This window comes from Alosa pseudoharengus, unplaced genomic scaffold (genome assembly GCF_046254945.1).
Source record: "Alosa pseudoharengus isolate Yale_2024_CS ecotype anadromous, Long Island Sound unplaced genomic scaffold, YU_APseudo_1.1 YU_APseudo_1.1_scf_6, whole genome shotgun sequence".
Taxonomy (NCBI): Eukaryota; Metazoa; Chordata; class Actinopteri; order Clupeiformes; family Clupeidae; genus Alosa; species Alosa pseudoharengus.
This window is the reverse complement of record NW_027468848.1, coordinates 37,452,210-37,476,090: the sequence shown is the minus strand read 5'-3', so window position 1 is coordinate 37,476,090 and position 23,881 is coordinate 37,452,210. Positions and strand designations below refer to the sequence as shown.

At 49.2% G+C, this 23,881-nt stretch overlaps 63 non-coding genes across 63 annotated transcripts; all 63 read right to left on the bottom strand.

Moving 5' to 3' along the window:
- Positions 1-72: 72 nt before the first annotated feature.
- Positions 73-144, bottom strand: trnac-gca (transfer RNA cysteine (anticodon GCA)). Its single transcript has one exon. It is a non-coding gene; the product is annotated as a tRNA-Cys (tRNA).
- Positions 145-517: 373 nt separating this feature from the next.
- On the bottom strand, positions 518-628 carry trnal-caa (transfer RNA leucine (anticodon CAA)). The gene is made up of 2 exons: positions 591-628; positions 518-563 (listed from the first exon to the last, which is right to left on the bottom strand). It is a non-coding gene; the product is annotated as a tRNA-Leu (tRNA).
- Positions 629-830: 202 nt separating this feature from the next.
- trnac-gca (transfer RNA cysteine (anticodon GCA)) lies at positions 831-902 on the bottom strand. The gene has a single exon. It is a non-coding gene; the product is annotated as a tRNA-Cys (tRNA).
- A 374-nt stretch (positions 903-1,276) lies between these two features.
- Positions 1,277-1,387, bottom strand: trnal-caa (transfer RNA leucine (anticodon CAA)). The gene is made up of 2 exons: positions 1,350-1,387; positions 1,277-1,322 (listed from the first exon to the last, which is right to left on the bottom strand). It is a non-coding gene; the product is annotated as a tRNA-Leu (tRNA).
- Positions 1,388-1,589: 202 nt separating this feature from the next.
- trnac-gca (transfer RNA cysteine (anticodon GCA)) lies at positions 1,590-1,661 on the bottom strand. The gene has a single exon. It is a non-coding gene; the product is annotated as a tRNA-Cys (tRNA).
- A 374-nt stretch (positions 1,662-2,035) lies between these two features.
- On the bottom strand, positions 2,036-2,146 carry trnal-caa (transfer RNA leucine (anticodon CAA)). The gene is made up of 2 exons: positions 2,109-2,146; positions 2,036-2,081 (listed from the first exon to the last, which is right to left on the bottom strand). It is a non-coding gene; the product is annotated as a tRNA-Leu (tRNA).
- Positions 2,147-2,348: 202 nt separating this feature from the next.
- trnac-gca (transfer RNA cysteine (anticodon GCA)) lies at positions 2,349-2,420 on the bottom strand. The gene has a single exon. It is a non-coding gene; the product is annotated as a tRNA-Cys (tRNA).
- A 374-nt stretch (positions 2,421-2,794) lies between these two features.
- Positions 2,795-2,905, bottom strand: trnal-caa (transfer RNA leucine (anticodon CAA)). The gene is made up of 2 exons: positions 2,868-2,905; positions 2,795-2,840 (listed from the first exon to the last, which is right to left on the bottom strand). It is a non-coding gene; the product is annotated as a tRNA-Leu (tRNA).
- A 202-nt stretch (positions 2,906-3,107) lies between these two features.
- On the bottom strand, positions 3,108-3,179 carry trnac-gca (transfer RNA cysteine (anticodon GCA)). The gene has a single exon. It is a non-coding gene; the product is annotated as a tRNA-Cys (tRNA).
- A 374-nt stretch (positions 3,180-3,553) lies between these two features.
- trnal-caa (transfer RNA leucine (anticodon CAA)) lies at positions 3,554-3,664 on the bottom strand. The gene is made up of 2 exons: positions 3,627-3,664; positions 3,554-3,599 (listed from the first exon to the last, which is right to left on the bottom strand). It is a non-coding gene; the product is annotated as a tRNA-Leu (tRNA).
- Positions 3,665-3,866: 202 nt separating this feature from the next.
- On the bottom strand, positions 3,867-3,938 carry trnac-gca (transfer RNA cysteine (anticodon GCA)). Its single transcript has one exon. It is a non-coding gene; the product is annotated as a tRNA-Cys (tRNA).
- Positions 3,939-4,312: 374 nt separating this feature from the next.
- trnal-caa (transfer RNA leucine (anticodon CAA)) lies at positions 4,313-4,423 on the bottom strand. Its single transcript has 2 exons — positions 4,386-4,423; positions 4,313-4,358 (listed from the first exon to the last, which is right to left on the bottom strand). It is a non-coding gene; the product is annotated as a tRNA-Leu (tRNA).
- Positions 4,424-4,625: 202 nt separating this feature from the next.
- Positions 4,626-4,697, bottom strand: trnac-gca (transfer RNA cysteine (anticodon GCA)). Its single transcript has one exon. It is a non-coding gene; the product is annotated as a tRNA-Cys (tRNA).
- A 374-nt stretch (positions 4,698-5,071) lies between these two features.
- trnal-caa (transfer RNA leucine (anticodon CAA)) lies at positions 5,072-5,182 on the bottom strand. The gene is made up of 2 exons: positions 5,145-5,182; positions 5,072-5,117 (listed from the first exon to the last, which is right to left on the bottom strand). It is a non-coding gene; the product is annotated as a tRNA-Leu (tRNA).
- Positions 5,183-5,384: 202 nt separating this feature from the next.
- Positions 5,385-5,456, bottom strand: trnac-gca (transfer RNA cysteine (anticodon GCA)). The gene has a single exon. It is a non-coding gene; the product is annotated as a tRNA-Cys (tRNA).
- Positions 5,457-5,830: 374 nt separating this feature from the next.
- trnal-caa (transfer RNA leucine (anticodon CAA)) lies at positions 5,831-5,941 on the bottom strand. The gene is made up of 2 exons: positions 5,904-5,941; positions 5,831-5,876 (listed from the first exon to the last, which is right to left on the bottom strand). It is a non-coding gene; the product is annotated as a tRNA-Leu (tRNA).
- A 200-nt stretch (positions 5,942-6,141) lies between these two features.
- Positions 6,142-6,213, bottom strand: trnac-gca (transfer RNA cysteine (anticodon GCA)). Its single transcript has one exon. It is a non-coding gene; the product is annotated as a tRNA-Cys (tRNA).
- A 374-nt stretch (positions 6,214-6,587) lies between these two features.
- trnal-caa (transfer RNA leucine (anticodon CAA)) lies at positions 6,588-6,698 on the bottom strand. Its single transcript has 2 exons — positions 6,661-6,698; positions 6,588-6,633 (listed from the first exon to the last, which is right to left on the bottom strand). It is a non-coding gene; the product is annotated as a tRNA-Leu (tRNA).
- A 202-nt stretch (positions 6,699-6,900) lies between these two features.
- On the bottom strand, positions 6,901-6,972 carry trnac-gca (transfer RNA cysteine (anticodon GCA)). Its single transcript has one exon. It is a non-coding gene; the product is annotated as a tRNA-Cys (tRNA).
- A 374-nt stretch (positions 6,973-7,346) lies between these two features.
- On the bottom strand, positions 7,347-7,457 carry trnal-caa (transfer RNA leucine (anticodon CAA)). The gene is made up of 2 exons: positions 7,420-7,457; positions 7,347-7,392 (listed from the first exon to the last, which is right to left on the bottom strand). It is a non-coding gene; the product is annotated as a tRNA-Leu (tRNA).
- A 202-nt stretch (positions 7,458-7,659) lies between these two features.
- On the bottom strand, positions 7,660-7,731 carry trnac-gca (transfer RNA cysteine (anticodon GCA)). Its single transcript has one exon. It is a non-coding gene; the product is annotated as a tRNA-Cys (tRNA).
- A 374-nt stretch (positions 7,732-8,105) lies between these two features.
- On the bottom strand, positions 8,106-8,216 carry trnal-caa (transfer RNA leucine (anticodon CAA)). The gene is made up of 2 exons: positions 8,179-8,216; positions 8,106-8,151 (listed from the first exon to the last, which is right to left on the bottom strand). It is a non-coding gene; the product is annotated as a tRNA-Leu (tRNA).
- Positions 8,217-8,418: 202 nt separating this feature from the next.
- trnac-gca (transfer RNA cysteine (anticodon GCA)) lies at positions 8,419-8,490 on the bottom strand. Its single transcript has one exon. It is a non-coding gene; the product is annotated as a tRNA-Cys (tRNA).
- A 374-nt stretch (positions 8,491-8,864) lies between these two features.
- On the bottom strand, positions 8,865-8,975 carry trnal-caa (transfer RNA leucine (anticodon CAA)). The gene is made up of 2 exons: positions 8,938-8,975; positions 8,865-8,910 (listed from the first exon to the last, which is right to left on the bottom strand). It is a non-coding gene; the product is annotated as a tRNA-Leu (tRNA).
- A 202-nt stretch (positions 8,976-9,177) lies between these two features.
- On the bottom strand, positions 9,178-9,249 carry trnac-gca (transfer RNA cysteine (anticodon GCA)). Its single transcript has one exon. It is a non-coding gene; the product is annotated as a tRNA-Cys (tRNA).
- Positions 9,250-9,623: 374 nt separating this feature from the next.
- On the bottom strand, positions 9,624-9,734 carry trnal-caa (transfer RNA leucine (anticodon CAA)). The gene is made up of 2 exons: positions 9,697-9,734; positions 9,624-9,669 (listed from the first exon to the last, which is right to left on the bottom strand). It is a non-coding gene; the product is annotated as a tRNA-Leu (tRNA).
- Positions 9,735-9,936: 202 nt separating this feature from the next.
- On the bottom strand, positions 9,937-10,008 carry trnac-gca (transfer RNA cysteine (anticodon GCA)). The gene has a single exon. It is a non-coding gene; the product is annotated as a tRNA-Cys (tRNA).
- A 374-nt stretch (positions 10,009-10,382) lies between these two features.
- On the bottom strand, positions 10,383-10,493 carry trnal-caa (transfer RNA leucine (anticodon CAA)). The gene is made up of 2 exons: positions 10,456-10,493; positions 10,383-10,428 (listed from the first exon to the last, which is right to left on the bottom strand). It is a non-coding gene; the product is annotated as a tRNA-Leu (tRNA).
- Positions 10,494-10,695: 202 nt separating this feature from the next.
- On the bottom strand, positions 10,696-10,767 carry trnac-gca (transfer RNA cysteine (anticodon GCA)). The gene has a single exon. It is a non-coding gene; the product is annotated as a tRNA-Cys (tRNA).
- A 374-nt stretch (positions 10,768-11,141) lies between these two features.
- Positions 11,142-11,252, bottom strand: trnal-caa (transfer RNA leucine (anticodon CAA)). The gene is made up of 2 exons: positions 11,215-11,252; positions 11,142-11,187 (listed from the first exon to the last, which is right to left on the bottom strand). It is a non-coding gene; the product is annotated as a tRNA-Leu (tRNA).
- Positions 11,253-11,452: 200 nt separating this feature from the next.
- trnac-gca (transfer RNA cysteine (anticodon GCA)) lies at positions 11,453-11,524 on the bottom strand. The gene has a single exon. It is a non-coding gene; the product is annotated as a tRNA-Cys (tRNA).
- Positions 11,525-11,898: 374 nt separating this feature from the next.
- On the bottom strand, positions 11,899-12,009 carry trnal-caa (transfer RNA leucine (anticodon CAA)). Its single transcript has 2 exons — positions 11,972-12,009; positions 11,899-11,944 (listed from the first exon to the last, which is right to left on the bottom strand). It is a non-coding gene; the product is annotated as a tRNA-Leu (tRNA).
- Positions 12,010-12,211: 202 nt separating this feature from the next.
- trnac-gca (transfer RNA cysteine (anticodon GCA)) lies at positions 12,212-12,283 on the bottom strand. Its single transcript has one exon. It is a non-coding gene; the product is annotated as a tRNA-Cys (tRNA).
- Positions 12,284-12,657: 374 nt separating this feature from the next.
- trnal-caa (transfer RNA leucine (anticodon CAA)) lies at positions 12,658-12,768 on the bottom strand. The gene is made up of 2 exons: positions 12,731-12,768; positions 12,658-12,703 (listed from the first exon to the last, which is right to left on the bottom strand). It is a non-coding gene; the product is annotated as a tRNA-Leu (tRNA).
- Positions 12,769-12,970: 202 nt separating this feature from the next.
- Positions 12,971-13,042, bottom strand: trnac-gca (transfer RNA cysteine (anticodon GCA)). The gene has a single exon. It is a non-coding gene; the product is annotated as a tRNA-Cys (tRNA).
- A 374-nt stretch (positions 13,043-13,416) lies between these two features.
- Positions 13,417-13,527, bottom strand: trnal-caa (transfer RNA leucine (anticodon CAA)). The gene is made up of 2 exons: positions 13,490-13,527; positions 13,417-13,462 (listed from the first exon to the last, which is right to left on the bottom strand). It is a non-coding gene; the product is annotated as a tRNA-Leu (tRNA).
- A 200-nt stretch (positions 13,528-13,727) lies between these two features.
- Positions 13,728-13,799, bottom strand: trnac-gca (transfer RNA cysteine (anticodon GCA)). Its single transcript has one exon. It is a non-coding gene; the product is annotated as a tRNA-Cys (tRNA).
- Positions 13,800-14,173: 374 nt separating this feature from the next.
- On the bottom strand, positions 14,174-14,284 carry trnal-caa (transfer RNA leucine (anticodon CAA)). Its single transcript has 2 exons — positions 14,247-14,284; positions 14,174-14,219 (listed from the first exon to the last, which is right to left on the bottom strand). It is a non-coding gene; the product is annotated as a tRNA-Leu (tRNA).
- A 200-nt stretch (positions 14,285-14,484) lies between these two features.
- Positions 14,485-14,556, bottom strand: trnac-gca (transfer RNA cysteine (anticodon GCA)). Its single transcript has one exon. It is a non-coding gene; the product is annotated as a tRNA-Cys (tRNA).
- A 374-nt stretch (positions 14,557-14,930) lies between these two features.
- trnal-caa (transfer RNA leucine (anticodon CAA)) lies at positions 14,931-15,041 on the bottom strand. Its single transcript has 2 exons — positions 15,004-15,041; positions 14,931-14,976 (listed from the first exon to the last, which is right to left on the bottom strand). It is a non-coding gene; the product is annotated as a tRNA-Leu (tRNA).
- Positions 15,042-15,243: 202 nt separating this feature from the next.
- On the bottom strand, positions 15,244-15,315 carry trnac-gca (transfer RNA cysteine (anticodon GCA)). Its single transcript has one exon. It is a non-coding gene; the product is annotated as a tRNA-Cys (tRNA).
- Positions 15,316-15,689: 374 nt separating this feature from the next.
- Positions 15,690-15,800, bottom strand: trnal-caa (transfer RNA leucine (anticodon CAA)). Its single transcript has 2 exons — positions 15,763-15,800; positions 15,690-15,735 (listed from the first exon to the last, which is right to left on the bottom strand). It is a non-coding gene; the product is annotated as a tRNA-Leu (tRNA).
- Positions 15,801-16,000: 200 nt separating this feature from the next.
- Positions 16,001-16,072, bottom strand: trnac-gca (transfer RNA cysteine (anticodon GCA)). Its single transcript has one exon. It is a non-coding gene; the product is annotated as a tRNA-Cys (tRNA).
- Positions 16,073-16,446: 374 nt separating this feature from the next.
- trnal-caa (transfer RNA leucine (anticodon CAA)) lies at positions 16,447-16,557 on the bottom strand. The gene is made up of 2 exons: positions 16,520-16,557; positions 16,447-16,492 (listed from the first exon to the last, which is right to left on the bottom strand). It is a non-coding gene; the product is annotated as a tRNA-Leu (tRNA).
- A 201-nt stretch (positions 16,558-16,758) lies between these two features.
- On the bottom strand, positions 16,759-16,830 carry trnac-gca (transfer RNA cysteine (anticodon GCA)). The gene has a single exon. It is a non-coding gene; the product is annotated as a tRNA-Cys (tRNA).
- Positions 16,831-17,204: 374 nt separating this feature from the next.
- trnal-caa (transfer RNA leucine (anticodon CAA)) lies at positions 17,205-17,315 on the bottom strand. Its single transcript has 2 exons — positions 17,278-17,315; positions 17,205-17,250 (listed from the first exon to the last, which is right to left on the bottom strand). It is a non-coding gene; the product is annotated as a tRNA-Leu (tRNA).
- A 202-nt stretch (positions 17,316-17,517) lies between these two features.
- trnac-gca (transfer RNA cysteine (anticodon GCA)) lies at positions 17,518-17,589 on the bottom strand. The gene has a single exon. It is a non-coding gene; the product is annotated as a tRNA-Cys (tRNA).
- A 374-nt stretch (positions 17,590-17,963) lies between these two features.
- trnal-caa (transfer RNA leucine (anticodon CAA)) lies at positions 17,964-18,074 on the bottom strand. Its single transcript has 2 exons — positions 18,037-18,074; positions 17,964-18,009 (listed from the first exon to the last, which is right to left on the bottom strand). It is a non-coding gene; the product is annotated as a tRNA-Leu (tRNA).
- A 200-nt stretch (positions 18,075-18,274) lies between these two features.
- Positions 18,275-18,346, bottom strand: trnac-gca (transfer RNA cysteine (anticodon GCA)). The gene has a single exon. It is a non-coding gene; the product is annotated as a tRNA-Cys (tRNA).
- Positions 18,347-18,720: 374 nt separating this feature from the next.
- trnal-caa (transfer RNA leucine (anticodon CAA)) lies at positions 18,721-18,831 on the bottom strand. Its single transcript has 2 exons — positions 18,794-18,831; positions 18,721-18,766 (listed from the first exon to the last, which is right to left on the bottom strand). It is a non-coding gene; the product is annotated as a tRNA-Leu (tRNA).
- Positions 18,832-19,033: 202 nt separating this feature from the next.
- trnac-gca (transfer RNA cysteine (anticodon GCA)) lies at positions 19,034-19,105 on the bottom strand. Its single transcript has one exon. It is a non-coding gene; the product is annotated as a tRNA-Cys (tRNA).
- A 374-nt stretch (positions 19,106-19,479) lies between these two features.
- trnal-caa (transfer RNA leucine (anticodon CAA)) lies at positions 19,480-19,590 on the bottom strand. The gene is made up of 2 exons: positions 19,553-19,590; positions 19,480-19,525 (listed from the first exon to the last, which is right to left on the bottom strand). It is a non-coding gene; the product is annotated as a tRNA-Leu (tRNA).
- Positions 19,591-19,790: 200 nt separating this feature from the next.
- Positions 19,791-19,862, bottom strand: trnac-gca (transfer RNA cysteine (anticodon GCA)). Its single transcript has one exon. It is a non-coding gene; the product is annotated as a tRNA-Cys (tRNA).
- Positions 19,863-20,236: 374 nt separating this feature from the next.
- On the bottom strand, positions 20,237-20,347 carry trnal-caa (transfer RNA leucine (anticodon CAA)). The gene is made up of 2 exons: positions 20,310-20,347; positions 20,237-20,282 (listed from the first exon to the last, which is right to left on the bottom strand). It is a non-coding gene; the product is annotated as a tRNA-Leu (tRNA).
- Positions 20,348-20,548: 201 nt separating this feature from the next.
- trnac-gca (transfer RNA cysteine (anticodon GCA)) lies at positions 20,549-20,620 on the bottom strand. Its single transcript has one exon. It is a non-coding gene; the product is annotated as a tRNA-Cys (tRNA).
- Positions 20,621-20,994: 374 nt separating this feature from the next.
- trnal-caa (transfer RNA leucine (anticodon CAA)) lies at positions 20,995-21,105 on the bottom strand. Its single transcript has 2 exons — positions 21,068-21,105; positions 20,995-21,040 (listed from the first exon to the last, which is right to left on the bottom strand). It is a non-coding gene; the product is annotated as a tRNA-Leu (tRNA).
- Positions 21,106-21,307: 202 nt separating this feature from the next.
- On the bottom strand, positions 21,308-21,379 carry trnac-gca (transfer RNA cysteine (anticodon GCA)). The gene has a single exon. It is a non-coding gene; the product is annotated as a tRNA-Cys (tRNA).
- Positions 21,380-21,753: 374 nt separating this feature from the next.
- trnal-caa (transfer RNA leucine (anticodon CAA)) lies at positions 21,754-21,864 on the bottom strand. Its single transcript has 2 exons — positions 21,827-21,864; positions 21,754-21,799 (listed from the first exon to the last, which is right to left on the bottom strand). It is a non-coding gene; the product is annotated as a tRNA-Leu (tRNA).
- A 202-nt stretch (positions 21,865-22,066) lies between these two features.
- Positions 22,067-22,138, bottom strand: trnac-gca (transfer RNA cysteine (anticodon GCA)). Its single transcript has one exon. It is a non-coding gene; the product is annotated as a tRNA-Cys (tRNA).
- A 374-nt stretch (positions 22,139-22,512) lies between these two features.
- Positions 22,513-22,623, bottom strand: trnal-caa (transfer RNA leucine (anticodon CAA)). The gene is made up of 2 exons: positions 22,586-22,623; positions 22,513-22,558 (listed from the first exon to the last, which is right to left on the bottom strand). It is a non-coding gene; the product is annotated as a tRNA-Leu (tRNA).
- A 202-nt stretch (positions 22,624-22,825) lies between these two features.
- On the bottom strand, positions 22,826-22,901 carry trnac-gca (transfer RNA cysteine (anticodon GCA)). The gene is given in 2 exon segments: positions 22,826-22,861; positions 22,866-22,901. It is a non-coding gene; the product is annotated as a tRNA-Cys (tRNA).
- Positions 22,902-23,275: 374 nt separating this feature from the next.
- trnal-caa (transfer RNA leucine (anticodon CAA)) lies at positions 23,276-23,386 on the bottom strand. Its single transcript has 2 exons — positions 23,349-23,386; positions 23,276-23,321 (listed from the first exon to the last, which is right to left on the bottom strand). It is a non-coding gene; the product is annotated as a tRNA-Leu (tRNA).
- Positions 23,387-23,586: 200 nt separating this feature from the next.
- Positions 23,587-23,658, bottom strand: trnac-gca (transfer RNA cysteine (anticodon GCA)). The gene has a single exon. It is a non-coding gene; the product is annotated as a tRNA-Cys (tRNA).
- Positions 23,659-23,881: the final 223 nt, after the last annotated feature.

The following is a 23,881-nucleotide window of genomic DNA, read 5'->3' as shown; positions in this document are numbered from 1 at the left end:
ACCAGGCTGACACAAAAACGGCAAAACAGTTAGGCAAACGGATTTGCGCACGCCAGCTTGCGAGCATGTTTGAGGGGGCACCAGGATTTGAACGTGGGACCTCTTGATCTGCAGTCAAATGCTCTACCACTGAGCTATACCCCCTGCACAGAGAGTTGGAGCAGACTGTCGCTTATTTTGTATCACACTGCGGCTGAAACGCCCTCAACACTGCTGAACTCAAGCATTTCTTTTACCTGTCTGACTGTCTTCACTCTCTGGAGTGGCAAAGGCACCGCTCTCAACTGAATGCAATTACACCTTGTGCCAGAATTTTGTTGGTAGCAAAAATAGTCAGGTCTGTAGTAAAAGGGCAGATTTCATTTTGTTCCTTTGAGTAAAATCAGCTAATATTCCATGGAGGACTTGATGTTGGAAAATAGCCAGTCAGCCTCACCGGTGTCCATTTTGACGTCTTTTCTCGCACAACCACTTCCCTGCGATGGGTCTGTCCATTGCCACTTCAAATAAAAGCCCATGTCAGAAGTGGGATTCGAACCCACGCCTCCATTCGGAGACCAGAAATCCCTTGCCTGAGGAAGGCACGTCGCCTTGAGTCTGGCGCCTTAGACGGCTCGGCCATCCTGACTGGGAGAGCTAAAGTGAGACGAGCTGCTCGCAGCTTGTGTTTTTTGCGGAGGAGACTGAGGAGACACATTTTCAGCAGTCCTTTCATTATCAGTTGAAGCATTTGCTTTCAGGTCACAGAGTGACCACTTTACCAGGCTGACACAAAAACGGCAAAACAGTTAGGCAAACGGATTTGGTACGCCAGCTTGCGAGCATGTTTGAGGTGGCACCAGGATTTGAACCTGGGACCTCTTGATCTGCAGTCAAATGCTCTACCACTGAGCTATACCCCCTGCAGAGCGATTTGGACCAGACTGTCGCTAATTTTGTATCACACTGCGGCTGAAACGCCCTCAACATTGCTGAACTCAAGCATTTCTTTTACCTGTCTGACTGTCGTCACTCTCTGGAGTGGCAAAGGCACCGCTCTCAACTGAATGCAATTACACCTTGTGCCAGAATTTTGGGTGGTAGCAAAAATAGTCAGGTCTGTAGTAAAAGGGCAGATTTCATTTTGTTCCTTTGAGTAAAATCAGCTAACCTTCCATGGAGGACTTGATGTTGGAAAATAGCCAGTCAGCCTCACCGGTGTCCATTTTGACGTCTTTTCTCGCACAACCACTTCCCTGCGATGGGTCTGTCCATTGCCACTTCAAATAAAAGCCCATGTCAGAAGTGGGATTCGAACCCACGCCTCCATTCGGAGACCAGATATCCCTTGCCTGAGGAAGGCACGTCGCCTTGAGTCTGGCGCCTTAGACCGCTCGGCCATCCTGACTGGGAGAGCTAAAGTGAGACGAGCTGCTCGCAGCTTGTGTTTTTTGCGGAGGAGACTGAGGAGACACATTTTCAGCAGTCCTTTCATTTTCAGTTGAAGCATTTGCTTTCAGGTCACGGAGTGACCACTTTACCAGGCTGACACAAAAACGGCAAAACAGTTGGGCAAACGGATTTGGTACGCCAGCTTGCGAGCATGTTTGAGGGGGCACCAGGATTTGAACCTGGGACCTCTTGATCTGCAGTCAAATGCTCTACCACTGAGCTATACCCCCTGCAGAGCGATTTGGACCAGACTGTCGCTAATTTTGTATCACACTGCGGCTGAAACGCCCTCAACATTGCTGAACTCAAGCATTTCTTTTACCTGTCTGACTGTCGTCACTCTCTGGAGTGGCAAAGGCACCGCTCTCAACTGAATGCAATTACACCTTGTGCCAGAATTTTGGGTGGTAGCAAAAATAGTCAGGTCTGTAGTAAAAGGGCAGATTTCATTTTGTTCCTTTGAGTAAAATCAGCTAACCTTCCATGGAGGACTTGATGTTGGAAAATAGCCAGTCAGCCTCACCGGTGTCCATTTTGACGTCTTTTCTCGCACAACCACTTCCCTGCGATGGGTCTGTCCATTGCCACTTCAAATAAAAGCCCATGTCAGAAGTGGGATTCGAACCCACGCCTCCATTCGGAGACCAGAAATCCCTTGCCTGAGGAAGGCACGTCGCCTTGAGTCTGGCGCCTTAGACGGCTCGGCCATCCTGACTGGGAGAGCTAAAGTGAGACGAGCTGCTCGCAGCTTGTGTTTTTTGCGGAGGAGACTGAGGAGACACATTTTCAGCAGTCCTTTCATTATCAGTTGAAGCATTTGCTTTCAGGTCACAGAGTGACCACTTTACCAGGCTGACACAAAAACGGCAAAACAGTTAGGCAAACGGATTTGGTACGCCAGCTTGCGAGCATGTTTGAGGGGGCACCAGGATTTGAACCTGGGACCTCTTGATCTGCAGTCAAATGCTCTACCACTGAGCTATACCCCCTGCAGAGCGATTTGGACCAGACTGTCGCTAATTTTGTATCACACTGCGGCTGAAACGCCCTCAACATTGCTGAACTCAAGCATTTCTTTTACCTGTCTGACTGTCGTCACTCTCTGGAGTGGCAAAGGCACCGCTCTCAACTGAATGCAATTACACCTTGTGCCAGAATTTTGGGTGGTAGCAAAAATAGTCAGGTCTGTAGTAAAAGGGCAGATTTCATTTTGTTCCTTTGAGTAAAATCAGCTAACCTTCCATGGAGGACTTGATGTTGGAAAATAGCCAGTCAGCCTCACCGGTGTCCATTTTGACGTCTTTTCTCGCACAACCACTTCCCTGCGATGGGTCTGTCCATTGCCACTTCAAATAAAAGCCCATGTCAGAAGTGGGATTCGAACCCACGCCTCCATTCGGAGACCAGAAATCCCTTGCCTGAGGAAGGCACGTCGCCTTGAGTCTGGCGCCTTAGACCGCTCGGCCATCCTGACTGGGAGAGCTAAAGTGAGACGAGCTGCTCGCAGCTTGTGTTTTTTGCGGAGGAGACTGAGGAGACACATTTTCAGCAGTCCTTTCATTTTCAGTTGAAGCATTTGCTTTCAGGTCACGGAGTGACCACTTTACCAGGCTGACACAAAAACGGCAAAACAGTTGGGCAAACGGATTTGGTACGCCAGCTTGCGAGCATGTTTGAGGGGGCACCAGGATTTGAACCTGGGACCTCTTGATCTGCAGTCAAATGCTCTACCACTGAGCTATACCCCCTGCAGAGCGATTTGGACCAGACTGTCGCTAATTTTGTATCACACTGCGGCTGAAACGCCCTCAACATTGCTGAACTCAAGCATTTCTTTTACCTGTCTGACTGTCGTCACTCTCTGGAGTGGCAAAGGCACCGCTCTCAACTGAATGCAATTACACCTTGTGCCAGAATTTTGGGTGGTAGCAAAAATAGTCAGGTCTGTAGTAAAAGGGCAGATTTCATTTTGTTCCTTTGAGTAAAATCAGCTAACCTTCCATGGAGGACTTGATGTTGGAAAATAGCCAGTCAGCCTCACCGGTGTCCATTTTGACGTCTTTTCTCGCACAACCACTTCCCTGCGATGGGTCTGTCCATTGCCACTTCAAATAAAAGCCCATGTCAGAAGTGGGATTCGAACCCACGCCTCCATTCGGAGACCAGAAATCCCTTGCCTGAGGAAGGCACGTCGCCTTGAGTCTGGCGCCTTAGACGGCTCGGCCATCCTGACTGGGAGAGCTAAAGTGAGACGAGCTGCTCGCAGCTTGTGTTTTTTGCGGAGGAGACTGAGGAGACACATTTTCAGCAGTCCTTTCATTATCAGTTGAAGCATTTGCTTTCAGGTCACAGAGTGACCACTTTACCAGGCTGACACAAAAACGGCAAAACAGTTAGGCAAACGGATTTGGTACGCCAGCTTGCGAGCATGTTTGAGGGGGCACCAGGATTTGAACCTGGGACCTCTTGATCTGCAGTCAAATGCTCTACCACTGAGCTATACCCCCTGCAGAGCGATTTGGACCAGACTGTCGCTAATTTTGTATCACACTGCGGCTGAAACGCCCTCAACATTGCTGAACTCAAGCATTTCTTTTACCTGTCTGACTGTCGTCACTCTCTGGAGTGGCAAAGGCACCGCTCTCAACTGAATGCAATTACACCTTGTGCCAGAATTTTGGGTGGTAGCAAAAATAGTCAGGTCTGTAGTAAAAGGGCAGATTTCATTTTGTTCCTTTGAGTAAAATCAGCTAACCTTCCATGGAGGACTTGATGTTGGAAAATAGCCAGTCAGCCTCACCGGTGTCCATTTTGACGTCTTTTCTCGCACAACCACTTCCCTGCGATGGGTCTGTCCATTGCCACTTCAAATAAAAGCCCATGTCAGAAGTGGGATTCGAACCCACGCCTCCATTCGGAGACCAGAAATCCCTTGCCTGAGGAAGGCACGTCGCCTTGAGTCTGGCGCCTTAGACCGCTCGGCCATCCTGACTGGGAGAGCTAAAGTGAGACGAGCTGCTCGCAGCTTGTGTTTTTTGCGGAGGAGACTGAGGAGACACATTTTCAGCAGTCCTTTCATTTTCAGTTGAAGCATTTGCTTTCAGGTCACGGAGTGACCACTTTACCAGGCTGACACAAAAACGGCAAAACAGTTGGGCAAACGGATTTGGTACGCCAGCTTGCGAGCATGTTTGAGGGGGCACCAGGATTTGAACCTGGGACCTCTTGATCTGCAGTCAAATGCTCTACCACTGAGCTATACCCCCTGCAGAGCGATTTGGACCAGACTGTCGCTAATTTTGTATCACACTGCGGCTGAAACGCCCTCAACATTGCTGAACTCAAGCATTTCTTTTACCTGTCTGACTGTCGTCACTCTCTGGAGTGGCAAAGGCACCGCTCTCAACTGAATGCAATTACACCTTGTGCCAGAATTTTGGGTGGTAGCAAAAATAGTCAGGTCTGTAGTAAAAGGGCAGATTTCATTTTGTTCCTTTGAGTAAAATCAGCTAACCTTCCATGGAGGACTTGATGTTGGAAAATAGCCAGTCAGCCTCACCGGTGTCCATTTTGACGTCTTTTCTCGCACAACCACTTCCCTGCGATGGGTCTGTCCATTGCCACTTCAAATAAAAGCCCATGTCAGAAGTGGGATTCGAACCCACGCCTCCATTCGGAGACCAGAAATCCCTTGCCTGAGGAAGGCACGTCGCCTTGAGTCTGGCGCCTTAGACGGCTCGGCCATCCTGACTGGGAGAGCTAAAGTGAGACGAGCTGCTCGCAGCTTGTGTTTTTTGCGGAGGAGACTGAGGAGACACATTTTCAGCAGTCCTTTCATTATCAGTTGAAGCATTTGCTTTCAGGTCACAGAGTGACCACTTTACCAGGCTGACACAAAAACGGCAAAACAGTTAGGCAAACGGATTTGGTACGCCAGCTTGCGAGCATGTTTGAGGGGGCACCAGGATTTGAACCTGGGACCTCTTGATCTGCAGTCAAATGCTCTACCACTGAGCTATACCCCCTGCAGACCGATTTGGACCAGACTGTCGCTAATTTTGTATCACACTGCGGCTGAAACGCCCTCAACATTGCTGAACTCAAGCATTTCTTTTACCTGTCTGACTGTCGTCACTCTCTGGAGTGGCAAAGGCACCGCTCTCAACTGAATGTAATTACACCTTGTGCCAGAATTTTGGGTGGTAGCAAAAATAGTCAGGTCTGTAGTAAAAGGGCAGATTTCATTTTGTTCCTTTGAGTAAAATCAGCTAACCTTCCATGGAGGACTTGATGTTGGAAAATAGCCAGTCAGCCTCACCGGTGTCCATTTTGACGTCTTTTCTCGCACAACCACTTCCCTGCGATGGGTCTGTCCATTGCCACTTCAAATAAAAGCCCATGTCAGAAGTGGGATTCGAACCCACGCCTCCATTCGGAGACCAGAAATCCCTTGCCTGAGGAAGGCACGTCGCCTTGAGTCTGGCGCCTTAGACCGCTCGGCCATCCTGACTGGGAGAGCTAAAGTGAGACGAGCTGCTCGCAGCTTGTGTTTTTTGCGGAGGAGACTGAGGAGACATTTTCAGCAGTCCTTTCATTTTCAGTTGAAGCATTTGCTTTCAGGTCACGGAGTGACCACTTTACCAGGCTGACACAAAAACGGCAAAACAGTTAGGCAAACGGATTTGGCACACCAGCTTGCGAGCATGTTTGAGGGGGCACCAGGATTTGAACCTGGGACCTCTTGATCTGCAGTCAAATGCTCTACCACTGAGCTATACCCCCTGCACAGCTAGTTGGAGCAGACTGTCGCTTATTTTGTATCACACTGCGGCTGAAACGCCCTCAACACTGCTGAACTCAAGCATTTCTTTTACCTGTCTGACTGTCTTCACTCTCTGGAGTGGCAAAGGCACCGCTCTCAACTGAATGCAATTACACCTTGTGCCAGAATTTTGTGTGGTAGCAAAAATAGTCAGGTCTGTAGTAAAAGGGCAGATTTCATTTTGTTCCTTTGAGTAAAATCAGCTAATATTCCATGGAGGACTTGATGTTGGAAAATAGCCAGTCAGCCTCACCGGTGTCCATTTTGACGTCTTTTCTCGCACAACCACTTCCCTGCGATGGGTCTGTCCATTGCCACTTCAAATAAAAGCCCATGTCAGAAGTGGGATTCGAACCCACGCCTCCATTCGGAGACCAGAAATCCCTTGCCTGAGGAAGGCACGTCGCCTTGAGTCTGGCGCCTTAGACCGCTCGGCCATCCTGACTGGGAGAGCTAAAGTGAGACGAGCTGCTCGCAGCTTGTGTTTTTTGCGGAGGAGACTGAGGAGACACATTTTCAGCAGTCCTTTCATTTTCAGTTGAAGCATTTGCTTTCAGGTCACGGAGTGACCACTTTACCAGGCTGACACAAAAACGGCAAAACAGTTGGGCAAACGGATTTGGTACGCCAGCTTGCGAGCATGTTTGAGGGGGCACCAGGATTTGAACCTGGGACCTCTTGATCTGCAGTCAAATGCTCTACCACTGAGCTATACCCCCTGCAGAGCGATTTGGACCAGACTGTCGCTAATTTTGTATCACACTGCGGCTGAAACGCCCTCAACATTGCTGAACTCAAGCATTTCTTTTACCTGTCTGACTGTCGTCACTCTCTGGAGTGGCAAAGGCACCGCTCTCAACTGAATGCAATTACACCTTGTGCCAGAATTTTGGGTGGTAGCAAAAATAGTCAGGTCTGTAGTAAAAGGGCAGATTTCATTTTGTTCCTTTGAGTAAAATCAGCTAACCTTCCATGGAGGACTTGATGTTGGAAAATAGCCAGTCAGCCTCACCGGTGTCCATTTTGACGTCTTTTCTCGCACAACCACTTCCCTGCGATGGGTCTGTCCATTGCCACTTCAAATAAAAGCCCATGTCAGAAGTGGGATTCGAACCCACGCCTCCATTCGGAGACCAGAAATCCCTTGCCTGAGGAAGGCACGTCGCCTTGAGTCTGGCGCCTTAGACGGCTCGGCCATCCTGACTGGGAGAGCTAAAGTGAGACGAGCTGCTCGCAGCTTGTGTTTTTTGCGGAGGAGACTGAGGAGACACATTTTCAGCAGTCCTTTCATTATCAGTTGAAGCATTTGCTTTCAGGTCACAGAGTGACCACTTTACCAGGCTGACACAAAAACGGCAAAACAGTTAGGCAAACGGATTTGGTACGCCAGCTTGCGAGCATGTTTGAGGGGGCACCAGGATTTGAACCTGGGACCTCTTGATCTGCAGTCAAATGCTCTACCACTGAGCTATACCCCCTGCAGAGCGATTTGGACCAGACTGTCGCTAATTTTGTATCACACTGCGGCTGAAACGCCCTCAACATTGCTGAACTCAAGCATTTCTTTTACCTGTCTGACTGTCGTCACTCTCTGGAGTGGCAAAGGCACCGCTCTCAACTGAATGCAATTACACCTTGTGCCAGAATTTTGGGTGGTAGCAAAAATAGTCAGGTCTGTAGTAAAAGGGCAGATTTCATTTTGTTCCTTTGAGTAAAATCAGCTAACCTTCCATGGAGGACTTGATGTTGGAAAATAGCCAGTCAGCCTCACCGGTGTCCATTTTGACGTCTTTTCTCGCACAACCACTTCCCTGCGATGGGTCTGTCCATTGCCACTTCAAATAAAAGCCCATGTCAGAAGTGGGATTCGAACCCACGCCTCCATTCGGAGACCAGAAATCCCTTGCCTGAGGAAGGCACGTCGCCTTGAGTCTGGCGCCTTAGACCGCTCGGCCATCCTGACTGGGAGAGCTAAAGTGAGACGAGCTGCTCGCAGCTTGTGTTTTTTGCGGAGGAGACTGAGGAGACACATTTTCAGCAGTCCTTTCATTTTCAGTTGAAGCATTTGCTTTCAGGTCACGGAGTGACCACTTTACCAGGCTGACACAAAAACGGCAAAACAGTTGGGCAAACGGATTTGGTACGCCAGCTTGCGAGCATGTTTGAGGGGGCACCAGGATTTGAACCTGGGACCTCTTGATCTGCAGTCAAATGCTCTACCACTGAGCTATACCCCCTGCAGAGCGATTTGGACCAGACTGTCGCTAATTTTGTATCACACTGCGGCTGAAACGCCCTCAACATTGCTGAACTCAAGCATTTCTTTTACCTGTCTGACTGTCGTCACTCTCTGGAGTGGCAAAGGCACCGCTCTCAACTGAATGCAATTACACCTTGTGCCAGAATTTTGGGTGGTAGCAAAAATAGTCAGGTCTGTAGTAAAAGGGCAGATTTCATTTTGTTCCTTTGAGTAAAATCAGCTAACCTTCCATGGAGGACTTGATGTTGGAAAATAGCCAGTCAGCCTCACCGGTGTCCATTTTGACGTCTTTTCTCGCACAACCACTTCCCTGCGATGGGTCTGTCCATTGCCACTTCAAATAAAAGCCCATGTCAGAAGTGGGATTCGAACCCACGCCTCCATTCGGAGACCAGAAATCCCTTGCCTGAGGAAGGCACGTCGCCTTGAGTCTGGCGCCTTAGACGGCTCGGCCATCCTGACTGGGAGAGCTAAAGTGAGACGAGCTGCTCGCAGCTTGTGTTTTTTGCGGAGGAGACTGAGGAGACACATTTTCAGCAGTCCTTTCATTATCAGTTGAAGCATTTGCTTTCAGGTCACAGAGTGACCACTTTACCAGGCTGACACAAAAACGGCAAAACAGTTAGGCAAACGGATTTGGTACGCCAGCTTGCGAGCATGTTTGAGGGGGCACCAGGATTTGAACCTGGGACCTCTTGATCTGCAGTCAAATGCTCTACCACTGAGCTATACCCCCTGCAGAGCGATTTGGACCAGACTGTCGCTAATTTTGTATCACACTGCGGCTGAAACGCCCTCAACATTGCTGAACTCAAGCATTTCTTTTACCTGTCTGACTGTCGTCACTCTCTGGAGTGGCAAAGGCACCGCTCTCAACTGAATGCAATTACACCTTGTGCCAGAATTTTGGGTGGTAGCAAAAATAGTCAGGTCTGTAGTAAAAGGGCAGATTTCATTTTGTTCCTTTGAGTAAAATCAGCTAACCTTCCATGGAGGACTTGATGTTGGAAAATAGCCAGTCAGCCTCACCGGTGTCCATTTTGACGTCTTTTCTCGCACAACCACTTCCCTGCGATGGGTCTGTCCATTGCCACTTCAAATAAAAGCCCATGTCAGAAGTGGGATTCGAACCCACGCCTCCATTCGGAGACCAGAAATCCCTTGCCTGAGGAAGGCACGTCGCCTTGAGTCTGGCGCCTTAGACCGCTCGGCCATCCTGACTGGGAGAGCTAAAGTGAGACGAGCTGCTCGCAGCTTGTGTTTTTTGCGGAGGAGACTGAGGAGACACATTTTCAGCAGTCCTTTCATTTTCAGTTGAAGCATTTGCTTTCAGGTCACGGAGTGACCACTTTACCAGGCTGACACAAAAACGGCAAAACAGTTGGGCAAACGGATTTGGTACGCCAGCTTGCGAGCATGTTTGAGGGGGCACCAGGATTTGAACCTGGGACCTCTTGATCTGCAGTCAAATGCTCTACCACTGAGCTATACCCCCTGCAGAGCGATTTGGACCAGACTGTCGCTAATTTTGTATCACACTGCGGCTGAAACGCCCTCAACATTGCTGAACTCAAGCATTTCTTTTACCTGTCTGACTGTCGTCACTCTCTGGAGTGGCAAAGGCACCGCTCTCAACTGAATGCAATTACACCTTGTGCCAGAATTTTGGGTGGTAGCAAAAATAGTCAGGTCTGTAGTAAAAGGGCAGATTTCATTTTGTTCCTTTGAGTAAAATCAGCTAACCTTCCATGGAGGACTTGATGTTGGAAAATAGCCAGTCAGCCTCACCGGTGTCCATTTTGACGTCTTTTCTCGCACAACCACTTCCCTGCGATGGGTCTGTCCATTGCCACTTCAAATAAAAGCCCATGTCAGAAGTGGGATTCGAACCCACGCCTCCATTCGGAGACCAGAAATCCCTTGCCTGAGGAAGGCACGTCGCCTTGAGTCTGGCGCCTTAGACGGCTCGGCCATCCTGACTGGGAGAGCTAAAGTGAGACGAGCTGCTCGCAGCTTGTGTTTTTTGCGGAGGAGACTGAGGAGACACATTTTCAGCAGTCCTTTCATTATCAGTTGAAGCATTTGCTTTCAGGTCACAGAGTGACCACTTTACCAGGCTGACACAAAAACGGCAAAACAGTTAGGCAAACGGATTTGGTACGCCAGCTTGCGAGCATGTTTGAGGGGGCACCAGGATTTGAACCTGGGACCTCTTGATCTGCAGTCAAATGCTCTACCACTGAGCTATACCCCCTGCAGACCGATTTGGACCAGACTGTCGCTAATTTTGTATCACACTGCGGCTGAAACGCCCTCAACATTGCTGAACTCAAGCATTTCTTTTACCTGTCTGACTGTCGTCACTCTCTGGAGTGGCAAAGGCACCGCTCTCAACTGAATGTAATTACACCTTGTGCCAGAATTTTGGGTGGTAGCAAAAATAGTCAGGTCTGTAGTAAAAGGGCAGATTTCATTTTGTTCCTTTGAGTAAAATCAGCTAACCTTCCATGGAGGACTTGATGTTGGAAAATAGCCAGTCAGCCTCACCGGTGTCCATTTTGACGTCTTTTCTCGCACAACCACTTCCCTGCGATGGGTCTGTCCATTGCCACTTCAAATAAAAGCCCATGTCAGAAGTGGGATTCGAACCCACGCCTCCATTCGGAGACCAGAAATCCCTTGCCTGAGGAAGGCACGTCGCCTTGAGTCTGGCGCCTTAGACCGCTCGGCCATCCTGACTGGGAGAGCTAAAGTGAGACGAGCTGCTCGCAGCTTGTGTTTTTTGCGGAGGAGACTGAGGAGACATTTTCAGCAGTCCTTTCATTTTCAGTTGAAGCATTTGCTTTCAGGTCACGGAGTGACCACTTTACCAGGCTGACACAAAAACGGCAAAACAGTTAGGCAAACGGATTTGGCACACCAGCTTGCGAGCATGTTTGAGGGGGCACCAGGATTTGAACCTGGGACCTCTTGATCTGCAGTCAAATGCTCTACCACTGAGCTATACCCCCTGCACAGCTAGTTGGAGCAGACTGTCGCTTATTTTGTATCACACTGCGGCTGAAACGCCCTCAACACTGCTGAACTCAAGCATTTCTTTTACCTGTCTGACTGTCTTCACTCTCTGGAGTGGCAAAGGCACCGCTCTCAACTGAATGCAATTACACCTTGTGCCAGAATTTTGTGTGGTAGCAAAAATAGTCAGGTCTGTAGTAAAAGGGCAGATTTCATTTTGTTCCTTTGAGTAAAATCAGCTAATATTCCATGGAGGACTTGATGTTGGAAAATAGCCAGTCAGCCTCACCGGTGTCCATTTTGACGTCTTTTCTCGCACAACCACTTCCCTGCGATGGGTCTGTCCATTGCCACTTCAAATAAAAGCCCATGTCAGAAGTGGGATTCGAACCCACGCCTCCATTCGGAGACCAGAAATCCCTTGCCTGAGGAAGGCACGTCGCCTTGAGTCTGGCGCCTTAGACCGCTCGGCCATCCTGACTGGGAGAGCTAAAGTGAGACGAGCTGCTCGCAGCTTGTGTTTTTTGCGGAGGAGACTGAGGAGACACATTTTCAGCAGTCCTTTCATTTTCAGTTGAAGCATTTGCTTTCAGGTCACGGAGTGACCACTTTACCAGGCTGACACAAAAACGGCAAAACAGTTGGGCAAACGGATTTGGTACGCCAGCTTGCGAGCATGTTTGAGGGGGCACCAGGATTTGAACCTGGGACCTCTTGATCTGCAGTCAAATGCTCTACCACTGAGCTATACCCCCTGCAGAGCGATTTGGACCAGACTGTCGCTAATTTTGTATCACACTGCGGCTGAAACGCCCTCAACATTGCTGAACTCAAGCATTTCTTTTACCTGTCTGACTGTCGTCACTCTCTGGAGTGGCAAAGGCACCGCTCTCAACTGAATGCAATTACACCTTGTGCCAGAATTTTGGGTGGTAGCAAAAATAGTCAGGTCTGTAGTAAAAGGGCAGATTTCATTTTGTTCCTTTGAGTAAAATCAGCTAACCTTCCATGGAGGACTTGATGTTGGAAAATAGCCAGTCAGCCTCACCGGTGTCCATTTTGACGTCTTTTCTCGCACAACCACTTCCCTGCGATGGGTCTGTCCATTGCCACTTCAAATAAAAGCCCATGTCAGAAGTGGGATTCGAACCCACGCCTCCATTCGGAGACCAGAAATCCCTTGCCTGAGGAAGGCACGTCGCCTTGAGTCTGGCGCCTTAGACGGCTCGGCCATCCTGACTGGGAGAGCTAAAGTGAGACGAGCTGCTCGCAGCTTGTGTTTTTTGCGGAGGAGACTGAGGAGACACATTTTCAGCAGTCCTTTCATTATCAGTTGAAGCATTTGCTTTCAGGTCACAGAGTGACCACTTTACCAGGCTGACACAAAAACGGCAAAACAGTTAGGCAAACGGATTTGGTACGCCAGCTTGCGAGCATGTTTGAGGGGGCACCAGGATTTGAACCTGGGACCTCTTGATCTGCAGTCAAATGCTCTACCACTGAGCTATACCCCCTGCAGACCGATTTGGACCAGACTGTCGCTAATTTTGTATCACACTGCGGCTGAAACGCCCTCAACATTGCTGAACTCAAGCATTTCTTTTACCTGTCTGACTGTCGTCACTCTCTGGAGTGGCAAAGGCACCGCTCTCAACTGAATGCAATTACACCTTGTGCCAGAATTTTGGGTGGTAGCAAAAATAGTCAGGTCTGTAGTAAAAGGGCAGATTTCATTTTGTTCCTTTGAGTAAAATCAGCTAACCTTCCATGGAGGACTTGATGTTGGAAAATAGCCAGTCAGCCTCACCGGTGTCCATTTTGACGTCTTTTCTCGCACAACCACTTCCCTGCGATGGGTCTGTCCATTGCCACTTCAAATAAAAGCCCATGTCAGAAGTGGGATTCGAACCCACGCCTCCATTCGGAGACCAGAAATCCCTTGCCTGAGGAAGGCACGTCGCCTTGAGTCTGGCGCCTTAGACCGCTCGGCCATCCTGACTGGGAGAGCTAAAGTGAGACGAGCTGCTCGCAGCTTGTGTTTTTTGCGGAGGAGACTGAGGAGACATTTTCAGCAGTCCTTTCATTTTCAGTTGAAGCATTTGCTTTCAGGTCACGGAGTGACCACTTTACCAGGCTGACACAAAAACGGCAAAACAGTTAGGCAAACGGATTTGGCACACCAGCTTGCGAGCATGTTTGAGGGGGCACCAGGATTTGAACCTGGGACCTCTTGATCTGCAGTCAAATGCTCTACCACTGAGCTATACCCCCTGCACAGCTAGTTGGAGCAGACTGTCGCTTATTTTGTATCACACTGCGGCTGAAACGCCCTCAACACTGCTGAACTCAAGCATTTCTTTTACCTGTCTGACTGTCTTCACTCTCTGGAGTGGCAAAGGCACCGCTCTCAACTGAATGCAATTACACCTTGTGCCAGAATTTTGTGTGGTAGCAAAAATAGTCAGGTCTGTAGTAAAAGGGCAGATTTCATTTTGTTCCTTTGAGTAAAATCAGCTAATATTCCATGGAGGACTTGATGTTGGAAAATAGCCAGTCAGCCTCACCGGTGTCCATTTTGACGTCTTTTCTCGCACAACCACTTCCCTGCGATGGGTCTGTCCATTGCCACTTCAAATAAAAGCCCATGTCAGAAGTGGGATTCGAACCCACGCCTCCATTCGGAGACCAGAAATCCCTTGCCTGAGGAAGGCACGTCGCCTTGAGTCTGGCGCCTTAGACCGCTCGGCCATCCTGACTGGGAGAGCTAAAGTGAGACGAGCTGCTCGCAGCTTGTGTTTTTTGCGGAGGAGACTGAGGAGACATTTTCAGCAGTCCTTTCATTTTCAGTTGAAGCATTTGCTTTCAGGTCACGGAGTGACCACTTTACCAGGCTGACACAAAAACGGCAAAACAGTTAGGCAAACGGATTTGGCACACCAGCTTGCGAGCATGTTTGAGGGGGCACCAGGATTTGAACCTGGGACCTCTTGATCTGCAGTCAAATGCTCTACCACTGAGCTATACCCCCTGCACAGCGAGTTGGAGCAGACTGTCGCTTATTTTGTATCACACTGCGGCTGAAACGCCCTCAACACTGCTGAACTCAAGCATTTCTTTTACCTGTCTGACTGTCTTCACTCTCTGGAGTGGCAAAGGCACCGCTCTCAACTGAATGCAATTACACCTTGTGCCAGAATTTTGGGTGGTAGCAAAAATAGTCAGGTCTGTAGTAAAAGGGCAGATTTCATTTTGTTCCTTTGAGTAAAATCAGCTAACCTTCCATGGAGGACTTGATGTTGGAAAATAGCCAGTCAGCCTCACCGGTGTCCATTTTGACGTCTTTTCTCGCACAACCACTTCCCTGCGATGGGTCTGTCCATTGCCACTTCAAATAAAAGCCCGTGTCAGAAGTGGGATTCGAACCCACGCCTCCATTCGGAGACCAGAAATCCCTTGCCTGAGGAAGGCACGTCGCCTTGAGTCTGGCGCCTTAGACCGCTCGGCCATCCTGACTGGGAGAGCTAAAGTGAGACGAGCTGCTCGCAGCTTGTGTTTTTTGCGGAGGAGACTGAGGAGACACATTTTCAGCAGTCCTTTCATTTTCAGTTGAAGCATTTGCTTTCAGGTCACGGAGTGACCACTTTACCAGGCTGACACAAAAACGGCAAAACAGTTGGGCAAACGGATTTGGTACGCCAGCTTGCGAGCATGTTTGAGGGGGCACCAGGATTTGAACCTGGGACCTCTTGATCTGCAGTCAAATGCTCTACCACTGAGCTATACCCCCTGCAGAGCGATTTGGACCAGACTGTCGCTAATTTTGTATCACACTGCGGCTGAAACGCCCTCAACATTGCTGAACTCAAGCATTTCTTTTACCTGTCTGACTGTCGTCACTCTCTGGAGTGGCAAAGGCACCGCTCTCAACTGAATGCAATTACACCTTGTGCCAGAATTTTGGGTGGTAGCAAAAATAGTCAGGTCTGTAGTAAAAGGGCAGATTTCATTTTGTTCCTTTGAGTAAAATCAGCTAACCTTCCATGGAGGACTTGATGTTGGAAAATAGCCAGTCAGCCTCACCGGTGTCCATTTTGACGTCTTTTCTCGCACAACCACTTCCCTGCGATGGGTCTGTCCATTGCCACTTCAAATAAAAGCCCATGTCAGAAGTGGGATTCGAACCCACGCCTCCATTCGGAGACCAGAAATCCCTTGCCTGAGGAAGGCACGTCGCCTTGAGTCTGGCGCCTTAGACCGCTCGGCCATCCTGACTGGCAGAGCTAAAGTGAGACGAGCTGCTCGCACCTTGTGTTTTTTGCGGAGGAGACTGAGGAGACATTTTCAGCAGTCCTTTCATTTTCAGTTGAAGCATTTGCTTTCAGGTCACGGAGTGACCACTTTACCAGGCTGACACAAAAACGGCAAAACAGTTAGGCAAACGGATTTGGCACACCAGCTTGCGAGCATGTTTGAGGGGGCACCAGGATTTGAACCTGGGACCTTTTGATCTGCAGTCAAATGCTCTACCACTGAGCTATACCCCCTGCACAGCTAGTTGGAGCAGACTGTCGCTTATTTTGTATCACACTGCGGCTGAAACGCCCTCAACACTGCTGAACTCAAGCATTTCTTTTACCTGTCTGACTGTCTTCACTCTCTGGAGTGGCAAAGGCACCGCTCTCAACTGAATGCAATTACACCTTGTGCCAGAATTTTGGGTGGTAGCAAAAATAGTCAGGTCTGTAGTAAAAGGGCAGAATTCATTTTGTTCCTTTGAGTAAAATCAGCTAATATTCCATGGAGGACTTGATGTTGGAAAATAGCCAGTCAGCCTCACCGGTGTCCATTTTGACGTCTTTTCTCGCACAACCACTTCCCTGCGATGGGTCTGTCCATTGCCACTTCAAATAAAAGCCCATGTCAGAAGTGGGATTCGAACCCACGCCTCCATTCGGAGACCAGAAATCCCTTGCCTGAGGAAGGCACGTCGCCTTGAGTCTGGCGCCTTAGACCGCTCGGCCATCCTGACTGGGAGAGCTAAAGTGAGACGAGCTGCTCGCAGCTTGTGTTTTTTGCGGAGGAGACTGAGGAGACATTTTCAGCAGTCCTTTCATTTTCAGTTGAAGCATTTGCTTTCAGGTCACGGAGTGACCACTTTACCAGGCTGACACAAAAACGGCAAAACAGTTAGGCAAACGGATTTGCGCACGCCAGCTTGCGAGCATGTTTGAGGGGGCACCAGGATTTGAACCTGGGACCTCTTGATCTGCAGTCAAATGCTCTACCACTGAGCTATACCCCCTGCACAGCGAGTTGGAGCAGACTGTCGCTTATTTTGTATCACACTGCGGCTGAAACGCCCTCAACACTGCTGAACTCAAGCATTTCTTTTACCTGTCTGACTGTCTTCACTCTCTGGAGTGGCAAAGGCACCGCTCTCAACTGAATGCAATTACACCTTGTGCCAGAATTTTGGGTGGTAGCAAAAATAGTCAGGTCTGTAGTAAAAGGGCAGATTTCATTTTGTTCCTTTGAGTAAAATCAGCTAACCTTCCATGGAGGACTTGATGTTGGAAAATAGCCAGTCAGCCTCACCGGTGTCCATTTTGACGTCTTTTCTCGCACAACCACTTCCCTGCGATGGGTCTGTCCATTGCCTCTTCAAATAAAAGCCCATGTCAGAAGTGGGATTCGAACCCACGCCTCCATTCGGAGACCAGAAATCCCTTGCCTGAGGAAGGCACGTCGCCTTGAGTCTGGCGCCTTAGACCGCTCGGCCATCCTGACTGGGAGAGCTAAAGTGAGACGAGCTGCTCGCAGCTTGTGTTTTTTGCGGAGGAGACTGAGGAGACACATTTTCAGCAGTCCTTTCATTTTCAGTTGAAGCATTTGCTTTCAGGTCACGGAGTGACCACTTTACCAGGCTGACACAAAAACGGCAAAACAGTTAGGCAAACGGATTTGGCACACCAGCTTGCGAGCATGTTTGAGGGGGCACCAGAATTTGAACCTGGGACCTCTTGATCTGCAGTCAAATGCTCTACCACTGAGCTATACCCCCTGCAAAGCTAGTTGGAGCAGACTGTCGCTTATTTTGTATCACACTGCGGCTGAAACGCCCTCAACACTGCTGAACTCAAGCATTTCTTTTACCTGTCTGACTGTCGTCACTCTCTGGAGTGGCAAAGGCACCGCTCTCAACTGAATGCAATTACACCTTGTGCCAGAATTTTGGGTGGTAGCAAAAATAGTCAGGTCTGTAGTAAAAGGGCAGATTTCATTTTGTTCCTTTGAGTAAAATCAGCTAACCTTCCATGGAGGACTTGATGTTGGAAAATAGCCAGTCAGCCTCACCGGTGTCCATTTTGACGTCTTTTCTCGCACAACCACTTCCCTGCGATGGGTCTGTCCATTGCCACTTCAAATAAAAGCCCATGTCAGAAGTGGGATTCGAACCCACGCCTCCATTCGGAGACCAGAAATCCCTTGCCTGAGGAAGGCACGTCGCCTTGAGTCTGGCGCCTTAGACCGCTCGGCCATCCTGACTGGGAGAGCTAAAGTGAGACGAGCTGCTCGCAGCTTGTGTTTTTTGCGGAGGAGACTGAGGAGACATTTTCAGCAGTCCTTTCATTTTCAGTTGAAGCATTTGCTTTCAGGTCACGGAGTGACCACTTTACCAGGCTGACACAAAAACGGCAAAACAGTTAGGCAAACGGATTTGGCACACCAGCTTGCGAGCATGTTTGAGGGGGCACCAGGATTTGAACCTGGGACCTCTTGATCTGCAGTCAAATGCTCTACCACTGAGCTATACCCCCTGCACAGCGAGTTGGAGCAGACTGTCGCTTATTTTGTATCACACTGCGGCTGAAACGCCCTCAACACTGCTGAACTCAAGCATTTCTTTTACCTGTCTGACTGTCTTCACTCTCTGGAGTGGCAAAGGCACCGCTCTCAACTGAATGCAATTACACCTTGTGCCAGAATTTTGGGTGGTAGCAAAAATAGTCAGGTCTGTAGTAAAAGGGCAGATTTCATTTTGTTCCTTTGAGTAAAATCAGCTAACCTTCCATGGAGGACTTGATGTTGGAAAATAGCCAGTCAGCCTCACCGGTGTCCATTTTGACGTCTTTTCTCGCACAACCACTTCCCTGCGATGGGTCTGTCCATTGCCACTTCAAATAAAAGCCCGTGTCAGAAGTGGGATTCGAACCCACGCCTCCATTCGGAGACCAGAAATCCCTTGCCTGAGGAAGGCACGTCGCCTTGAGTCTGGCGCCTTAGACCGCTCGGCCATCCTGACTGGGAGAGCTAAAGTGAGACGAGCTGCTCGCAGCTTGTGTTTTTTGCGGAGGAGACTGAGGAGACACATTTTCAGCAGTCCTTTCATTTTCAGTTGAAGCATTTGCTTTCAGGTCACGGAGTGACCACTTTACCAGGCTGACACAAAAACGGCAAAACAGTTGGGCAAACGGATTTGGTACGCCAGCTTGCGAGCATGTTTGAGGGGGCACCAGGATTTGAACCTGGGACCTCTTGATCTGCAGTCAAATGCTCTACCACTGAGCTATACCCCCTGCAGAGCGATTTGGACCAGACTGTCGCTAATTTTGTATCACACTGCGGCTGAAACGCCCTCAACATTGCTGAACTCAAGCATTTCTTTTACCTGTCTGACTGTCGTCACTCTCTGGAGTGGCAAAGGCACCGCTCTCAACTGAATGCAATTACACCTTGTGCCAGAATTTTGGGTGGTAGCAAAAATAGTCAGGTCTGTAGTAAAAGGGCAGATTTCATTTTGTTCCTTTGAGTAAAATCAGCTAACCTTCCATGGAGGACTTGATGTTGGAAAATAGCCAGTCAGCCTCACCGGTGTCCATTTTGACGTCTTTTCTCGCACAACCACTTCCCTGCGATGGGTCTGTCCATTGCCACTTCAAATAAAAGCCCATGTCAGAAGTGGGATTCGAACCCACGCCTCCATTCGGAGACCAGAAATCCCTTGCCTGAGGAAGGCACGTCGCCTTGAGTCTGGCGCCTTAGACCGCTCGGCCATCCTGACTGGCAGAGCTAAAGTGAGACGAGCTGCTCGCACCTTGTGTTTTTTGCGGAGGAGACTGAGGAGACATTTTCAGCAGTCCTTTCATTTTCAGTTGAAGCATTTGCTTTCAGGTCACGGAGTGACCACTTTACCAGGCTGACACAAAAACGGCAAAACAGTTAGGCAAACGGATTTGGCACACCAGCTTGCGAGCATGTTTGAGGGGGCACCAGGATTTGAACCTGGGACCTTTTGATCTGCAGTCAAATGCTCTACCACTGAGCTATACCCCCTGCACAGCTAGTTGGAGCAGACTGTCGCTTATTTTGTATCACACTGCGGCTGAAACGCCCTCAACACTGCTGAACTCAAGCATTTCTTTTACCTGTCTGACTGTCTTCACTCTCTGGAGTGGCAAAGGCACCGCTCTCAACTGAATGCAATTACACCTTGTGCCAGAATTTTGGGTGGTAGCAAAAATAGTCAGGTCTGTAGTAAAAGGGCAGAATTCATTTTGTTCCTTTGAGTAAAATCAGCTAATATTCCATGGAGGACTTGATGTTGGAAAATAGCCAGTCAGCCTCACCGGTGTCCATTTTGACGTCTTTTCTCGCACAACCACTTCCCTGCGATGGGTCTGTCCATTGCCACTTCAAATAAAAGCCCATGTCAGAAGTGGGATTCGAACCCACGCCTCCATTCGGAGACCAGAAATCCCTTGCCTGAGGAAGGCACGTCGCCTTGAGTCTGGCGCCTTAGACCGCTCGGCCATCCTGACTGGGAGAGCTAAAGTGAGACGAGCTGCTCGCAGCTTGTGTTTTTTGCGGAGGAGACTGAGGAGACATTTTCAGCAGTCCTTTCATTTTCAGTTGAAGCATTTGCTTTCAGGTCACGGAGTGACCACTTTACCAGGCTGACACAAAAACGGCAAAACAGTTAGGCAAACGGATTTGCGCACGCCAGCTTGCGAGCATGTTTGAGGGGGCACCAGGATTTGAACCTGGGACCTCTTGATCTGCAGTCAAATGCTCTACCACTGAGCTATACCCCCTGCACAGCGAGTTGGAGCAGACTGTCGCTTATTTTGTATCACACTGCGGCTGAAACGCCCTCAACACTGCTGAACTCAAGCATTTCTTTTACCTGTCTGACTGTCTTCACTCTCTGGAGTGGCAAAGGCACCGCTCTCAACTGAATGCAATTACACCTTGTGCCAGAATTTTGGGTGGTAGCAAAAATAGTCAGGTCTGTAGTAAAAGGGCAGATTTCATTTTGTTCCTTTGAGTAAAATCAGCTAACCTTCCATGGAGGACTTGATGTTGGAAAATAGCCAGTCAGCCTCACCGGTGTCCATTTTGACGTCTTTTCTCGCACAACCACTTCCCTGCGATGGGTCTGTCCATTGCCTCTTCAAATAAAAGCCCATGTCAGAAGTGGGATTCGAACCCACGCCTCCATTCGGAGACCAGAAATCCCTTGCCTGAGGAAGGCACGTCGCCTTGAGTCTGGCGCCTTAGACCGCTCGGCCATCCTGACTGGGAGAGCTAAAGTGAGACGAGCTGCTCGCAGCTTGTGTTTTTTGCGGAGGAGACTGAGGAGACACATTTTCAGCAGTCCTTTCATTTTCAGTTGAAGCATTTGCTTTCAGGTCACGGAGTGACCACTTTACCAGGCTGACACAAAAACGGCAAAACAGTTAGGCAAACGGATTTGGCACACCAGCTTGCGAGCATGTTTGAGGGGGCACCAGAATTTGAACCTGGGACCTCTTGATCTGCAGTCAAATGCTCTACCACTGAGCTATACCCCCTGCAAAGCTAGTTGGAGCAGACTGTCGCTTATTTTGTATCACACTGCGGCTGAAACGCCCTCAACACTGCTGAACTCAAGCATTTCTTTTACCTGTCTGACTGTCGTCACTCTCTGGAGTGGCAAAGGCACCGCTCTCAACTGAATGCAATTACACCTTGTGCCAGAATTTTGGGTGGTAGCAAAAATAGTCAGGTCTGTAGTAAAAGGGCAGATTTCATTTTGTTCCTTTGAGTAAAATCAGCTAACCTTCCATGGAGGACTTGATGTTGGAAAATAGCCAGTCAGCCTCACCGGTGTCCATTTTGACGTCTTTTCTCGCACAACCACTTCCCTGCGATGGGTCTGTCCATTGCCACTTCAAATAAAAGCCCATGTCAGAAGTGGGATTCGAACCCACGCCTCCATTCGGAGACCAGAAATCCCTTGCCTGAGGAAGGCACGTCGCCTTGAGTCTGGCGCCTTAGACCGCTCGGCCATCCTGACTGGGAGAGCTAAAGTGAGACGAGCTGCTCGCAGCTTGTGTTTTTTGCGGAGGAGACTGAGGAGACACATTTTCAGCAGTCCTTTCATTTTCAGTTGAAGCATTTGCTTTCAGGTCACGGAGTGACCACTTTACCAGGCTGACACAAAAACGGCAAAACAGTTAGGCAAACGGATTTGGTACGCCAGCTTGCGAGCATGTTTGAGGGGGCACCAGGATTTGAACCTGGGACCTCGTGATCTGCAGTCAAATGCTCTACCACTGAGCTATACCCCCTGCAGAGTGATTTGGACCAGACTGTCGCTAATTTTGTATCACACTGCGGCTGAAACGCCCTCAACATTGCTGAACTCAAGCATTTCTTTTACCTGTCTGACTGTCGTCACTCTCTGGAGTGGCAAAGGCACCGCTCTCAACTGAATGCAATTACACCTTGTGCCAGAATTTTGGGTGGTAGCAAAAATAGTCAGGTCTGTAGTAAAAGGGCAGATTTCATTTTGTTCCTTTGAGTAAAATCAGCTAACCTTCCATGGAGGACTTGATGTTGGAAAATAGCCAGTCAGCCTCACCGGTGTCCATTTTGACGTCTTTTCTCGCACAACCACTTCCCTGCGATGGGTCTGTCCATTGCCACTTCAAATAAAAGCCCATGTCAGAAGTGGGATTCGAACCGACGCCTCCATTCGGAGACCAGAAATCCCTTGCCTGAGGAAGGCACGTCGCCTTGAGTCTGGCGCCTTAGACCGCTCGGCCATCCTGACTGGGAGAGCTAAAGTGAGACGAGCTGCTCGCAGCTTGTGTTTTTTGCGGAGGAGACTGAGGAGACACATTTTCAGCAGTCCTTTCATTTTCAGTTGAAGCATTTGCTTTCAGGTCACGGAGTGACCACTTTACCAGGCTGACACAAAAACGGCAAAACAGTTAGGCAAACGGATTTGGTACGCCAGCTTGCGAGCATGTTTGAGGGGGCACCAGGATTTGAACCTGGGACCTCTTGATCGATCTGCAGTCAAATGCTCTACCACTGAGCTATACCCCCTGCAGAGCGATTTGGACCAGACTGTCGCTAATTTTGTATCACACTGCGGCTGAAACGCCCTCAACATTGCTGAACTCAAGCATTTCTTTTACCTGTCTGACTGTCGTCACTCTCTGGAGTGGCAAAGGCACCGCTCTCAACTGAATGCAATTACACCTTGTGCCAGAATTTTGGGTGGTAGCAAAAATAGTCAGGTCTGTAGTAAAAGGGCAGATTTCATTTTGTTCCTTTGAGTAAAATCAGCTAACCTTCCATGGAGGACTTGATGTTGGAAAATAGCCAGTCAGCCTCACCGGTGTCCATTTTGACGTCTTTTCTCGCACAACCACTTCCCTGCGATGGGTCTGTCCATTGCCACTTCAAATAAAAGCCCATGTCAGAAGTGGGATTCGAACCCACGCCTCCATTCGGAGACCAGAAATCCCTTGCCTGAGGAAGGCACGTCGCCTTGAGTCTGGCGCCTTAGACCGCTCGGCCATCCTGACTGGCAGAGCTAAAGTGAGACGAGCTGCTCGCACCTTGTGTTTTTTGCGGAGGAGACTGAGGAGACATTTTCAGCAGTCCTTTCATTTTCAGTTGAAGCATTTGCTTTCAGGTCACGGAGTGACCACTTTACCAGGCTGACACAAAAACGGCAAAACAGTTAGGCAAACGGATTTGGCACACCAGCTTGCGAGCATGTTTGAGGGGGCACCAGGATTTGAACCTGGGACCTCTTGATCTGCAGTCAAATGCTCTACCACTGAGCTATACCCCCTGCACAGCTAGTTGGAGCAGACTGTCGCTTATTTTGTATCACACTGCGGCTGAAACGCCCTCAACACTGCTGAACTCAAGCATTTCTTTTACCTGTCTGACTGTCTTCACTCTGTGGAGTGGCAAAGGCACCGCTCTCAACTGAATGCAATTACACCTTGTGCCAGAATTTTGGGTGGTAGCAAAAATAGTCAGGTCTGTAGTAAAAGGGCAGATTTCATTTT